This window comes from Balaenoptera acutorostrata, chromosome 1 (genome assembly GCF_949987535.1).
Source record: "Balaenoptera acutorostrata chromosome 1, mBalAcu1.1, whole genome shotgun sequence".
Taxonomy (NCBI): Eukaryota; Metazoa; Chordata; class Mammalia; order Artiodactyla; family Balaenopteridae; genus Balaenoptera; species Balaenoptera acutorostrata.
Window position 1 is genome coordinate 103,037,102 of NC_080064.1, and position 14,875 is coordinate 103,051,976.

Below are 14,875 nucleotides of genomic sequence, written 5' to 3' on the forward strand. Positions count from 1 at the left end.
CACAGCTCACTGATGCTCTTTTCATTTTCTAAAATTCTTTTTCCCTCTCTGTGTTTCATTTTGGATAGTTTCTATTGCTAAGTTTTCAGGTTCACTAGTTTTTTCTTCTTCAACATACAATCTTTTGTTAATCCCAGACAGTGTATTTTTCATCTCAGACATTATAGTTTTCATCTCTAAAAGTCTGATTAGGTCTTTCTATATCTTCCTTGAATTAAATTTTTGAAGATATGGCATATAATTATAATAACTATCTTAAGATCCTTGTCTGCTAATTCTAACATCTGTGTCGATTCTGGGTCAGTTTCAATTATTATTATTCTCATCATTATCAGTCATATTTTCTTGCTTCTTTGAATGCTTGATAATATTTGATTGGCTGCCAGACTTTGTGAATTATTTTTTAAATGTTTATACATCTTCATTTATAAATAAAGTGCTTTATTTTTAAATTTCATATAAGTCTTCTTAAAATTTGTTCTGTGATGAAGTTAATTTTTTGGAAACAGTTTAATCCATTCTGGTCTTAATTTTAAGATTTTCTTTTTTGGCAGGACCAGAGCAAATTGAAAATTGAAATTTAGCTATGGATTATACAAGCAAAACTAGACAGCAACTGTTTCTATGATAATGATGTGGGTCATTCTTGTAGACTGCACTTATCTCAACAAATTAATTTTTAAAATTTTTTAGTTTATTTATAAAGAATTATAAAAGCTAAAGGTATAGCAGTGAGATTATGCTAGGGTGCAAGTAACAAAAAGCCCATGCAAGCTGGCTTAACTTGTATTACTGGAGGCAGGGAAGGCTGTAGGGTTGGTTTGATTCATCTGCTTGACAGTGTCATCAGGATCTTTTCTGGTTTCATCTCTCTGCTCTGCCTTCTCTTGTCTTAAATCCTCATCATATTATTGGCTGTGCCTGGTTGTTGATAGATGACTGCAAACCACTCTTGGGTTTCATGCTTTCTCTTCCACTTCCAGGAAGACAGTGTGGGTATTTTTCCCAGAAACCACCAGCAACCATCTTCGTTAGTCTCCTGAGCTAAAAGTAGGTCACATGCCCACCTCTGAAAACTAGAGTCCAGGGGGTTCACTTACAGTGAATCACTGGGACTCTGGTGGGGTCAGCTTCCCTCAAAGCCCTGGGCTGCCAGGAAGGGGTGGGATACCCAAACAACACTCAGTGGCAGAGGAATGTGGGGAAGCAATCACAGTGTCCACCTGGATGTGCATCAGGCTATTTATAAGTACTTTGGAAAAAATAATACAGCATAGGTATGAGTAGTCTATTCCTAATAAATAAAAACCCCAATTCATTATAATTATGATAGTATTTTTTGGATTCCAACTTTAGAAATTTTGGATATGTCTGGATATGTAAATTAGGATTTGGGTCAGATAAATTATTGGGGAGTTATATATATAGATCACCTCCAGATGCATTCACAGAATTAATGAATACTTATTGCTTCCTCTTAATGTGTGTTTCAGCACCAATGTCCCTTGTATTTCTTGTCTTTTTACAATAGTGCATTGTAGGCACAAATTTGAAGGTGATGACTAAGAATAAAGATTATTGAAAGCTCTGCAATAGCCAAAACCACAGTGGCAGCTGAGGGATACTCTGAGTGCCTGAGTCAGGAGCTGGCTTATCTGACCCCACTACAGGGCATGTACACTGATACTTAATTGGAGGCTCCCAAGCAGTTTTATTTTATGTGGCAAGATTTTAAGTTAGTATTTTAGATACTTAAAAGAACAAAATTGAAAAAGCAATCTTAATGCCATCATATCGCGAACACTTCGAAGAGTGTCATAGCCCCCAGCTGAGAAATGCTAGCATAGGTCATCTCTAGGGCTCACCACATGCCAAGTGCTGTGGGAGCACTTTACACGTAACTGCAGATATATAGTCTCAGATACCCTGTGAGGTTGTCCCTGTGGTTATCCACAGTTTACGGATAAAGAAACTGAGGCACAAAGCGATGAAAGTCCCTTGCCCAATGTCAGCCAACAATACGTGGTGAAGCTGGGATCGGAGAAGCTGGGATTCTTGCTGTAGAGTATGTATAATTAACCACTACACTGTAAGCCTCTGTGAAGTGCTTACACAGAGCCAATTTTTTTACAAATAATGGCTGTTGGCTTCACAGCTATACGTAAACCAACATAAGAGGTCCCTGTATTTCACACCAAGCTCTTGTCTCAGGAAATATTATTGCAAGCGCTAGCAGTTCTTCTGAGGCTTAAGTCCAGACGGCCCGATCAGTGATTCTCAGCCAAAGATGATTTGAAGACCCGGGAGACATTTGGCAATGCCAGGAAACATTTTCAGTTGTCACTACTCTGGCGGAAGGGTTCGGGGTGTTACTGGTACCTAGTAGCCAGAAGCCAGCGGTGCACTGAACTTTCAATGCACGAGACAGTTCCTCACAACAAGGAATTGTCTGATCCCCAAATGCCGCTAGTGTTGAGGTGGAACCTGACACAGAGACCATGATGGGCTGGTTGACAGTCTCCTCTGCGGACCCTCCCTAGCGTTTTGGTCTTTGTGACTTGAGTAGCAGTGATCTTAACCCTGCGCACAGGACCTGAAGAGGAGGCGACACACTCCTTGTTTGTGCAAGAGCACTGGCTTTGCCTGCATCTCTAGCCCCGGCTGTAGAGCTTGTTGCTCATTACAGCTCTGTCTCTTTGCCTCATGGGCCACAGGATAGGTTTCGATTGGGAAGGACACTCTATTCTTAGCTGTTCCAAGATGAGTCATCACAGCCTACGTGATTCTTTTAGTCTTCCCGGGGTTATCCTTTAGTATGGTCCTCTGATTACTCTTTCTGCCTGTCCTGTTTGCTGAGTCCTGTGATGGTAGCTACGCACTGCCTGAAACACCCTGATCATCCATCCTCAGCACATGACCAACCTGATGGGGTGGAGGTACTCAAGCTCTTGTGGGATTGTGTCCTGTGGCAGAGTTCTCAGGCCTAATGAGGCATGGACATATGACCAAAGTGGGGCAGGGGCAGATCAGTGACACCCTGAGACATGGGGGCTTTATAGCAGGGATGATCCCCTCTAGACCATCATGTCAGCAACGTTCCAGGAATAGCTACTCTATCTGGCAATGGGTGGTCTGGGTTTGTGACACCCAGAAGCATTCCTTTGCCACTCCTTCCAAGGGCAGAAGGACGGCTAATCCTCCCTCTGACTCATAACTAAAACCAGCTTCCAAACTGGTGAGGTTGTACAACTTGACAGAGGGGCCCCCTGGCCACGAATAATCTGCTCCACCTGTTTGCTGCCCCAACAAATTCCTACACATTCAGTTAATATTATTGCTTACTCCTTAAACTCAGAGAAATTAAGTGACTTTCCTGAGGTGACACAACTAATGAGCTAGATGATCTATAGGTGTATATTTCAGACTCCCTACTCTTCGCTAGGTTATCCCAAGGGGCATTCTGGCTGGAGTGAAGGTTGTGTGCAGCCTTCATGAGCAATAATGCTGTGAACATACATGGGACCCAGACTGAGCAAAGCTGTGAATGTCAAGTGCAGTGGACGTCTGCTCTTTTTCTTGTCCCTTCCTCTTTCCCCCTTCTTCTTATAACAGCCTTCCATTGGACCCAGACACGTGGCTCCAGCGGATTCTGCCCACCACAGAGCATACTCTACTCTTCTGTCCACAGAAATAGGTCCCAAGGAGAACTGGTAGACTTCACTTGCCTGGCTGGGCATGAAGACATGCCTGAAACCTGGTGCATAGAGCCCTGCCTTGGTGGTCAGAATGACTAGTGATACTTATGGAGGCTTGCCTTGCTGATGGCAAGTCAACTGGAAGCATCTTGGTCCAGGATGGAAGCACACTGTATCCAGCATGCTGGAGTCTGACACGTCATGCACACTGCAAGGATCTGTTTTCTTATGAAATCAAACCATAGAACCCTCCAAGGGGTGAGCAGAGAAGAAGGCTGGGGGGAGGGGCTGTGAACAAGAATTGTCAGAAACAGTTCCCCTGAGTTTCACCTCCCGCTTGGGATTTTCACCACAGGGGACATCAGTTTCCATTTAAACTCAGGCTCGAGGGTGGACAAAATTGTTTCCCTTGGTTCTTCACAGCACAGCTGAGACAATCTGACATTTTCAAAAAGAATTTAACTAAATACTAAGGTAGAACAAAAAGGAAATAATAGCAGACAATACAAATAGCGAGTTTCCAGAGCACAAGTTTTCTAATCCTAAGATAACCAAACACTGGCCTTAAGGATGGGGTAATAATTTGGATTATTGTTCAGAAAATATTCATTCCCTCCCCCCTCTCACTGTGGATGGAATATACATCCTGTCCCATTGATATTGACCTTGACCATGTGGCTTTCTTTGACCACTGACATGTTAACAGATGCAACATGAGCAGAGGCCTTAAATGTGCTTGCATGGCTGATTTTTGCATCCAGTGATCAGTCACGAGAAGAACATGCCTTGGGTAGCATTGCCTCTTCAGCCTGGACCCTAGGATGACACATGGAATAGACCTGAACCCCTCCTGAAGCCAGGAGCCTTGCCTAGCTGACCCACAGCAGAGCCTCTCAGGCAGCCCATTCTAGATCAGCCGAACTGCAGAAAAACTGCAGACCATGAGCACAAGCATAAATTCGGGTGTGGTGACTCACTGAGTGCTGGACTGACTTGTTTTTCAGCAGCATCATGACAAAAGCTGACTGATACAGACGATCCAATGTCACAGACCCTGTCGAAATCCCTCCCTTAGAGCAAGTCCTGCACATCGTACTGTCTGCTACCCAAGAGCTGCATCAGGACATCTTGACCTTGTTCCTGTTAGACAGACAACTGAGTGAAACACAGGACCTGCCTTCCGCCCCCTGCAGAGGGGGAAGTTTACCATCCTACTCAGGAAGAACCCCTGCCTCATCACCTCACTTCTCAGTGGAAAGTAGCCTTGCCTTGCAGACAGCCTTGGTTGTATACTGTAGACCTATAGCATAAAATGTGTGAACCAGACAATAATTGATGCAGTGAATACCTGCAATTGAAGAAGCTGTTTTGGCCCATGCTGCTCCAGCAGGAATGCTCATCCTTTCCTCCCTCAGGGAGTTAATGCCACTTGTCCTTCAGCTCTCAACTCAGTTGCCACTTTCTCAGTGGACTTCACCAATGAGTCAAGTCCCCCACTAGCCACTCCCGTAGCTCTTTGCTTCTTCAGAGCACTTAGAGGTGCAGTTTCACATTTGATTTGTTTAATGTCTATTTGTCCCCCAGACTGTAAGCTTCATGAAGCCAAGGGTAGGCTTCTGGTTGTTTTCTTTTCACCACTGCATGCTCCGTGCCCAGCATGTACCTGGCATGCAGAGCCTTAGTAAATATCAATTGACTAGAGCAAGCTCTTATCTCTCCCAACCCTCAGAAGTGCCCCTTTCCTAGGTAATTATTTGATTTCCTGAACTTCTTTTCCTTTCTCTCGCACTTTTTTTTTAAATAAATTTATTTATTTATTTATTTATTTATTTATTTATTTATTTATTTATGGCTGTGTTGGGTCTTTGTTTCCGTGCGCGGGCTTTCTCTAGATGCGGCAAGTGGGGGCCACTCTTCATCGCGGTGTGTGGGCCTCTCACTGTCGCGGCATCTCTTGTTGTGGAGCACAGGCTCCAGACACGCAGGCTCAGTAGTTGTGGCTCACGGGGCCAGTTGCTCCACGGCATGTGGGATCCTCCCAGACCAGGGCTCGAACCCGTGTCCCCTGCATTGGCAGGCAGATTCTCAACCACTGCGCCACCAGGGAAGCCCCTCTCTCGCACTTTTTAATCCCACAGCTCGTGAACTCATATGGTTCTGACCGTAATTACAAGGGCCCTTCCGGTCCCTCAAGGTCACACATGCAGGAACAGAAATGGAATCTTCTTTCACAAAAAGGTCTCATCATCTGCATGGAAGTGAGGACACCTGCCTCTCGGTTAATAAAGAGGGAAACTGAGGCACATTGTCCCAGTGAGTTTACTTGGCCAACATTGGCAAGTGTTATAGCTGTTGACAGGAAATTGGTTCTGCCCTTTGGTGTCACCATGGTCATACATTGTTTTCCTCGTCTAATGATGACTTTGGCACCAAACACCTTTGGTCTGAAACGCCTTATCCTCGTTAAGCAGCCCCGGCTTTAGAGGGTCTGCAGGTGAGTAGGGACGGATTGGGAGCCGTCCACTGGCCAGGTGTTTGGTAGCAGCTGCCGCTTCCCTTCCTTTGTTTTTCCACCATCGCTGGTTTTAACCCTCATCAAGAAGGCCACTTTGTCTGGGACAGGGAGGTAACTTTGTCTCGCGTCTGTTTGGCAGCTCCTTGATTACCAGCTGAGCCTGATTACACAGTCTGTGTGCCTGTCCCAGGACAGACGTGCCGTGGCCGCGCTGGAGGATGGAGGTAGCTCCTACTGTGAAATTGCATCTTGGAGTCTCACTTCCGACACCTCTCTGGGGCTAACCCAGACCCCGTTCCAGGGGACAAAGGGCTCCCTGGTTCCACAGTTAATTTCAAAGCTACCTTCGCTGGCTTTCTCTCTCCAGCAGGAGGTCCTAGTGGGTTAAACCAGGCTATCCTCTCTCTACAGACCTCAGATCTGCCCCTTTCCTAGGCAATCCTTGGACTTCCGGTGGGGGGGGGGCAGGGTGTGTGTGTGTGTGTGTGTGTGTGTGTGTGTGTCTTACGTACTCTTGTGAAAACAGCCTCCCATTCGTGAATTTAACAAGCTTGATCACACTCACAAACAATGATTGAGGACTTCTGTGCAAGGAAGTGAGGGTGACCCCAGGATCTCTCACAGTGGAGATGCAGACAGATACGCAGTGTGGGGAGTTGTAGTCGTGGGAGCCCAGGAGAAGAGATTCCTTTTCTCAGAGAACGACAGAACAGAGCAGATCTGGGAAGGTTTCATGGAAAATGTGCCATCTTGATTGGGCCTTAAAGAGTAACTGAGATTTTTTTTTCCAAATAAGTAAGTGATGGAAGGACAGAGGGAACATTGTGAGTAACACAGAGGCATGAAAACTCGAGGTGTGTGAGGTGGGGAAACAGCATGGGTAGGTAACCCGATCGTGGTGAGTGGAGAAAGGGCAGCAATCAGCTGTGCCTGGAAGACACACTAGGAGAGGCCTGGGGAAGGAGAAGGGTGAAAATAAGGCTGGAAAATAGGGCTGGGATCAGAGATGAATGATGTTATATGATAAGCTAGTCCACTGTGAGGAAGGCAGTCACCAACGTCAGCACCCGTTGGAACATGGAGCAGATCATCAAGCTTCTATAAGAAAATATCACTTTTATATGATAGATCAAATATTTCTCCTGGATATATCAATTTCTGGTAGATAAAGTATATGTCATAGATGAACCAAGGGAGAAAACTTTTAATTTTTTTATAATTTTATTGAAGTATAGTTGATTTACAATGTTGTGTTTAATTTCTGTTGTATAGCGAAGTGACTCAGTTATACATATATATATTCTTTTTCATATTCTTTTCCATTATGGCTGATCACAGGATACTCAATATAGTTCCCTGTGCTACACAGTAGGACCTTGTTGTTTATCCATCTTATATATAATAGTTTGCATCTGCCAATCCCAAACTCCCAATCCTCCCCTCCCCCACCTCCCTCCCCCTTGGCAACCACAAGTGTGTTCTCTGTATCTGTGAGTCTGTTTTTGTTTCATAGATATGTTCATTTGTGTTGTATTTTAGATTCCACATATAAGTGATATCATATGGTATTTGTCTTTCTCTGTCTGGCTTACTTCACTCAGTAAGGCAATCTCTAGGTGCATCCATGTAGCTGCAAATGGCATTATTTTGTTCTTTTTAATGGCTGAATAATATTCCATTGTATATATGTACCACATCTTCTTTATCGAAGGAAGATAACTTTTAAAAGATCCTTTTATAAAATGGGATTAAGGCTGGATTGAGAATAATTGTCAAATGGAAATTTGGGCCTGGCATCACTGAGCACATATGACATGCCAGGCACGATGTACGCACTTGATATACGTTTACCTCACTTAACCCTCAGAACAACACCAGAAGGCAGATATTATTACCATCCCCATTTGGTAGCTGAAAGTGCCTAAAACAATGGGCATTTCTGAGTCATGCAATTTGAAGCCAATCGGTCTGATTCCGGGGGTTGTGTGGTAGCTGATACACTATTTGGGAGATAGTCAGAATCCTAGGCAGATGAATGCCAATTTTCTCCAGGCAGTGGAGAGCCACAGAGGGTTCGAAGCAATAGGGAAGTCGTTTCAGTGAATGATGACTTCTCTGTTGAGTGAATAAGGAAGGCCGAATAAACACTTGCAGAAGTTTCAGGGGCAGCCGTTCAAACTATGAGTGGGCCATTGGAAAGGGGAGCCAGACTGGTGGGTAGGGCTCTTCCTAAGAAAGACTTTGTGCTATGCTAACTGTGCCTCCAAGGAGCCAAGCTGCACAGAGTGACAGGCTCTGAGGACAAGGGGCTGTCTGTGCACATCAAAGAATGGCACGGACTTGATTGCATACTGATCTTTTTGATCATCCATATGCCTTAAAACACCCCTCAGCAGGAGCACCTGCAATTAAGAAGGCAGAGATCCTAACTTAAATTCCCTTTGTCTTCTTATGATTAAATTCAACATTCTAAAGACAATCTCATAGACCTTTGCCTTGCCAGTCCAAACTCCTAAAATGATGGATGTGTTCCCTGACAAGCAGGGGTTGCTTGTGTTAACGACCGTTGCCAGGACACTTTCAGAATTCCTGCAGCCTGAGATGCCTTTCACCTACCGCATTGGAGTTCCTGCCCTCGGATTCACCATTTCACTGCTTTCCAGCCTTCTTTGTCCTTTTCTAACCACCTTTCCAAATGAACCTCTGAATTTCATCCCTGCTCTTCCTGGGGTCTGCAAATCCTCTGTAATGAGTAGCCATCTGCAGATTTCATTTTTATGCAATCTCCCCTCCCCCTTCAGGTTGGTAATAAAAATATTAAACAAGACTAAACCCAGTGCTGACCCCTGCAGCGCCCTGCTAGACAACCCCCCTTGGGATTGGCTGCCTTTTATCACTGGCCTTTTTTTCCTGCAGTTGTTTGGCCAATTTATAGTCATCTCCCTCTGTCCTCAGCCTAGTCCATTTAAACCGATTTTGAAAATAAAAATGTTGAAAGATATTCCAAAATTTTGTAGTTAAAGTCCAAATCTGTGTTTTTTTCCTATACAACAGGAAATAATTATGGTATATAACAGAGTCCTTTTTTTCCTAACAAGATATTAAATATCAGCATATTTTGATGTGATCTAGAGAGTTGATGAAATGTTTTATTTTCAACAGGTTCTTTGCAATCCTGTGTTCATGAGCTAACAATTGCTAATAAAGAGTAAAAGTTTCACTCAGTTTCTCACTCAGGCTTGGACCATTTTATGCTCCAGTTTTTACCAGTATTAAAAAAAAGAAAACTGACAAATTTGTGTTTATAACAAACTCCAAGGAAGTATTTGATAGACCTACAAAGGATTGTTTACCACCTAGAAATGCTTTTGTCTTTTGACACAAATATTCCCCCGTGTTTGGGGATCCCACCTAGAGAGATGCCATGGTGATCTTTTTTTTTTTTTATTTAAGTGATGGTTTTTATTTTTTTTCTTTTTTTAACATCTTTATTAGAGTATAATTACTTTATAATGGTGTGTCAGTTTCTGCTTTATAACAAATTGAATCAGTTATACATATACATATGTTCCCATATCTCTTCCCTCTTGCATCTCCCTCCCTCCCACCTTCCCTAACCCACCCCTCTAGGTGGTCACAAAGCACCGAGCTGATCTCCCTGTGCTATGCAGCTGCTTCCCACTAGCTATCTATTTTACATTTGGTAGTGTATATATGTCCATGCCACTCTCTCACTTTGTCCCAGCTTAAGATCTATTTTTTTTTAAACAGACTTTTTAAATTCTTTTAAAAATAGACTTTATTTTTTAGAGCAGTTTGACGTTCACATCAAAATGGAGTGGAAGGTCCAGAGATCTCCCATGTATCCTCTGCCCCCCCATAACCTCGCCCCCCATTAACATCCCCCACCAGAGAGGTACATTTCTTACAATCCGTGAACCTACATTGACACATCATTACCACCCAAACTCCATAGTTTACATTAAGGTTCACTCTTGGTGGTGTACCTTCTATGGGTTTTGACAAATGTATAATGACATGTATCCACCATTATGATATCACACAGAATAGTTTCACTGCCCTAAAAATCCTCTGTGCTCTGCCTATTCATCTGTCCTTCCCCCTAACGCCCCAGCACCCACTTATCCTTTTACAGTCTCCATAGTTTTATCCATTGCGTTTTTATTCTGCATATACCACGCTTTTAGAAGTCCTAGAAGAATAAAAGTAGCATCTCACTGCTCTGGGACTGCATTCTGAGTGTATGAATGTGCTATGAAATTTGAATTCATCTGTTCCTGGACAGAGTTCTTTTTTCTTTGCCCTCCGGAGACGTGGCGCTTATGGAGTCAAAAGCTCAGGTGGTAGCATCTGGCCATGAGAAGACATCTTTTCAGGCTCTGTTTATCTTTGCCTCAGTACCCTCATCATAGTAATGAGGATGGACGGAGATTTAAAAGCAAATATGATCTAACAAATAGGCCAGACCACTTCCTCATCCAGCATCCAGAACAAAAGATAGCACTTCTCAGAATTTGCTCAGCAAGGGAGAAACAACCTCTAGTTCTGTAATACCTTTCATTTTCCCTCTCTCTCTCTCTATATATATATATGTGTGTGTAAAATGTATATATATATATATATATATATATATATATATATATATATATATATATGTCTTATGTTTTATAAGGACTCAAAGGGAGAGCCTTCAATATTTGGACCATATTTTAAAATTTTTTGTGACATTTTTCTTGGCCAGGAGTGCTTTAACAAACAAAACCGTCCAAACTGGAAACCTTAATAATATTTTTTACATTACAACTGAACAAAAAGCATGAAATAGTAAGAACCCCCCTCTTCTCAATATATTTTAACTCTATTGTATAGAGAGAAGATATGACAAAAGGGAAAAGAATTTTATAGCTCACAGAATACCTTTATCTATCATCACAAATGTTATTTGTATTCTTAAGATGTCATTATACATGATAAAGGGATCTATGAAAATAATATATTCTATATAGCATACATAGTAAATTGATTTATTCTGCACACGCAATATTTGCTTGTGTTGTATATTACATAGGCACATATTTTTGCAAATGTATTTATAAAAACATATATAAATGTGATTTCACTGGTGAGCTGTCTCATTGAAATGGTGATGTGGTCCTCGCCTGGCTTTCTTTGTATTACACTACATCAGGTCTCAATGGCCATGGAGAGGGAACTGTCCCGTTTCTGAGTCCCAGAAGGCCAGGTTTGTGTTTGTGTATGGGGAGAGTTAATGAGAACAGAATGGCTTTCTTTTCCTCGCTTCCCCAATCCCATCTGTTCAAACAAAAGGCTGAAAGGGAAAGAGAACTGAGACCCTGCTGGTCAAGGGGGGAGGAATAATAACACATATCCTTGGGCAACATTTCAGCACATGCAACCCTTTTATACTGTGCTAGAGCTTTTATTCAGACAAAAGGAAGTCAGGCCAATGTAGGTTCCATTAAAAAAAATCATTATTAAAAAAAAAATACATTAGGCCCAAAGGCTAGTGTTCTTTTTCTTTTTTTCCAATGACTGTATTTGTAAGTCTAGATTAAAAAATGGAAAACATGTAAGGGGATAGAAGCAATTTGGTTGTAGTGAAATCTGCTGAGTAACCCACCTATGTAAGGAGTTGTAGAAGAACAGTTTTCATTTACTTTGCATCAAGTTCAAGGTCCTAGTAATTAATAGGATCACAAAAGGAGTAAAAGAAGGCACTTCCCACTCTTCCTAAAGAGAGTCTATGAAAATATTGGAATTTCCAGTGGTGGACAGGAAAACAGATTGCCCTCTGCCCTTCAGATCAATAGCTTGTCAACAGAAGCCTGGAAAGCATCTCTCCGGAAGGTCTAAGAACTTTCCCCAGAACAGTTCATTGAGGTTGACTGGCTCCTAGAGATGGCTCCTTGAATACCAATGGGACATCCTCAAGGGATTATTCTACAAGGTTTCCTGATGCTCTGATACATCAGAAAGACTTACTGGATATTATTCCACTAACTCCAGGCCTGAGCTATTGGATGTTCTTAACCACAGTGGGGAAAGTGAATTTGCCATCAAACAATTAATTTTCTTTTATCGGTATTACAAATCTTATGTTTTAATAAATGATTCATCACAATAGCCGTGTTGCCATCATGTACAGACAGCCTGATCATTCTTTTGAAATTTTGTAAAATGAAGTCTGTCTTCTCCTCTTGAGTGAACTCTGATGCTTTCACTCCTGTGACAAGGAAAATAAGAAAGGGAGGGAGAGAGTCACAGAGATCACCAAGGCTGTTTAGGTCACTATATACTTAAGAAAGAAAGGAGACCACATCTTCAAACTATTTTCCAAAGGATGAAAAAGAGAAAGGAAGTGGAAATTAAAAAGAAAATGTGAGTGTTGTTAAGAAATGTCATTTTAGAATCTCCTGAGGATTGTGAATGTCTGAGGAAACTTCATAAGGAAATGCTATTAGAGATCCCTAGGACACACAGAGGTGTGGAGAGCTACTTCACCCCCTAGAAGGTCCATCAGCGTGAAAGGCAAATCAGACCTAAAATCTAAGGAGGCACAGACTCTGAAAACAAGAGAAATTTCCTGAGAGGGGAGGCTTGAAGTTTAGTAAGGCACAAGTTTTACAAATCTTGATCATCTTGGTAGCAATATTTTCTCATAAGTGTTCCTTTGCATCATGTAGTCAACATTCAATTATTCATGTAAATAGAAAGGAAAGCAGGGAAAAGACAGTCCAGAGTGGTGATTGATCAAAACTGTATTATCTGGCTTTCACATGCATCATATTGTTCTTTTTTACAATGCATTTTCTTTCCTCATTATTTATTTTCACTTGGGCTAATTTTAAAATGAGTTTTTATTCCCTAGGTACCTCGGTCAGTGTTGGCCCAGAATAAAAAACACACCCCTTATAATCCACAGAGAATATAATCCACAACATTAATAACTGGTGAGCTGAATGCATTTGCCTACTCCATCTCCCTCCTCCATCCCTAAAGGAAAAGAGGAATATAATTATACCTACTTTACAGAATAGATGAGTTCTTAAAGGCTTGGCTACAAATGTAAATTTTGGGTGAACAGAATTCTGTTTTGCCATGGTTTTCTATCTGAAAACCAAAGTTCTGCACCAGATGAAAAGCCTCGCTCTGGAGGATAATAGAAACCATACTTAAAAGATAATAAAGCTGTTAAAGATCATGCATTTAAAGGAAAGTTGATCAAGGCTAATTGTTGGGTGACTATCATTATACTGTCCCTACTAAGTCACAAGAGACAAGTATACTATGGTAGTTATGATAAGAGATCCCCTGCCCCAGCTCCCAACCATAAAATTTCAGACACCTTTAAGGAACGTTTTGTTGGTTTTTGCCATTGTTTTGTGTAAGAAGGTAGTCATACAAGTAAATTGGATCCCTTCTCTCTGCCATCATTGGCAAGATGTATATATGTTTGAAAGAGTTGCTGTCTTCTGACCATTTGACTTAAATGCCCGTGTATCAATACATTCCATAATCGTTCATTGTGAGAGACTGAACAGAGGCTGCAGGTGATTTGGAAAGGCTGGTACCCAGGTGCATGTGCGGGAGTGGAGGGTGTGGTCTGCCAGGTTTGGGGCTTGGGTATTTACCCTGAGGGTGACGAGGAGGCGCTGGAGGTGGTAAACAGGGAGGACCAGAGCGGATCACTGCGACAGTAGTGATTATAGTCTGTATCTGATTTAACCAAACTCTTCGTCACTACGTGAATGAGTGGCATTCAGAGATTCCTGCATAGATTTCCTGCAGACCAAAGCAGACAGGAGAAGGGCAAGGTCACTCCTCTACTCTGGAACTTTCTGTCAGCCACATTATGGGGTAAAAACAAAAACAACATAATTAGCTCTGACAAAAAGCCCCCAAATTAGAAATTATCAAGACTCTCGAAAGAGCAAATTTGTAACACTAACCACAGGGTACAATTATGGTGTATATTGTCTGTTCAAAAAGTGAGGTGTCGTTTCAGCCATGTCTGCCATGAAAATCTAGAGGGAAGTCAAAAGGTATGAACTTCCAGTTATAGAATAAGTCAGTCCTGGGGATGTGATGTACTGCATGGTGACTATAGTTAATAATACTGTATTGTATTCTTGAAAGTGCTAAGAGAATAGATCTTAAAATGTCTCATCACAAGAGAAAAAATATTGTAACTGTGTGTGGTGATGGATGTTAACTAGACTTATTGTGGTGATCATTTTGCAACATATACAAATATCAAATTACTATGTTGTACACCTGAAACTAATATACTGTTATATGTCAACTATATCTCAATAAAAAAAATCTAGTGGGAAAATAAACTGGGCATAGAACCACGTTTTGAATCACTGCATTGTAAAATGTTAAACCAAGTTTGTTTGATTTTTTTTTTTTTTAACTTTTGGGTTTATTTATTTATTTATTTATGGCTGTGTTGTGTCTTCGTTTCTGTGCGAGGGCTTTCTCTAGTTGCGGCAAGTGGGGGCCACTCTTCACCGCGGTGCGCGGGCCTCTCACTCTCGCGGCCTCTCTTGTTGCGGAGCACAGGCTCCAGACGCGCAGGCTCAGTAGTTGTGGCTCACGGGCCTAGTTGCTCCGCGGCATG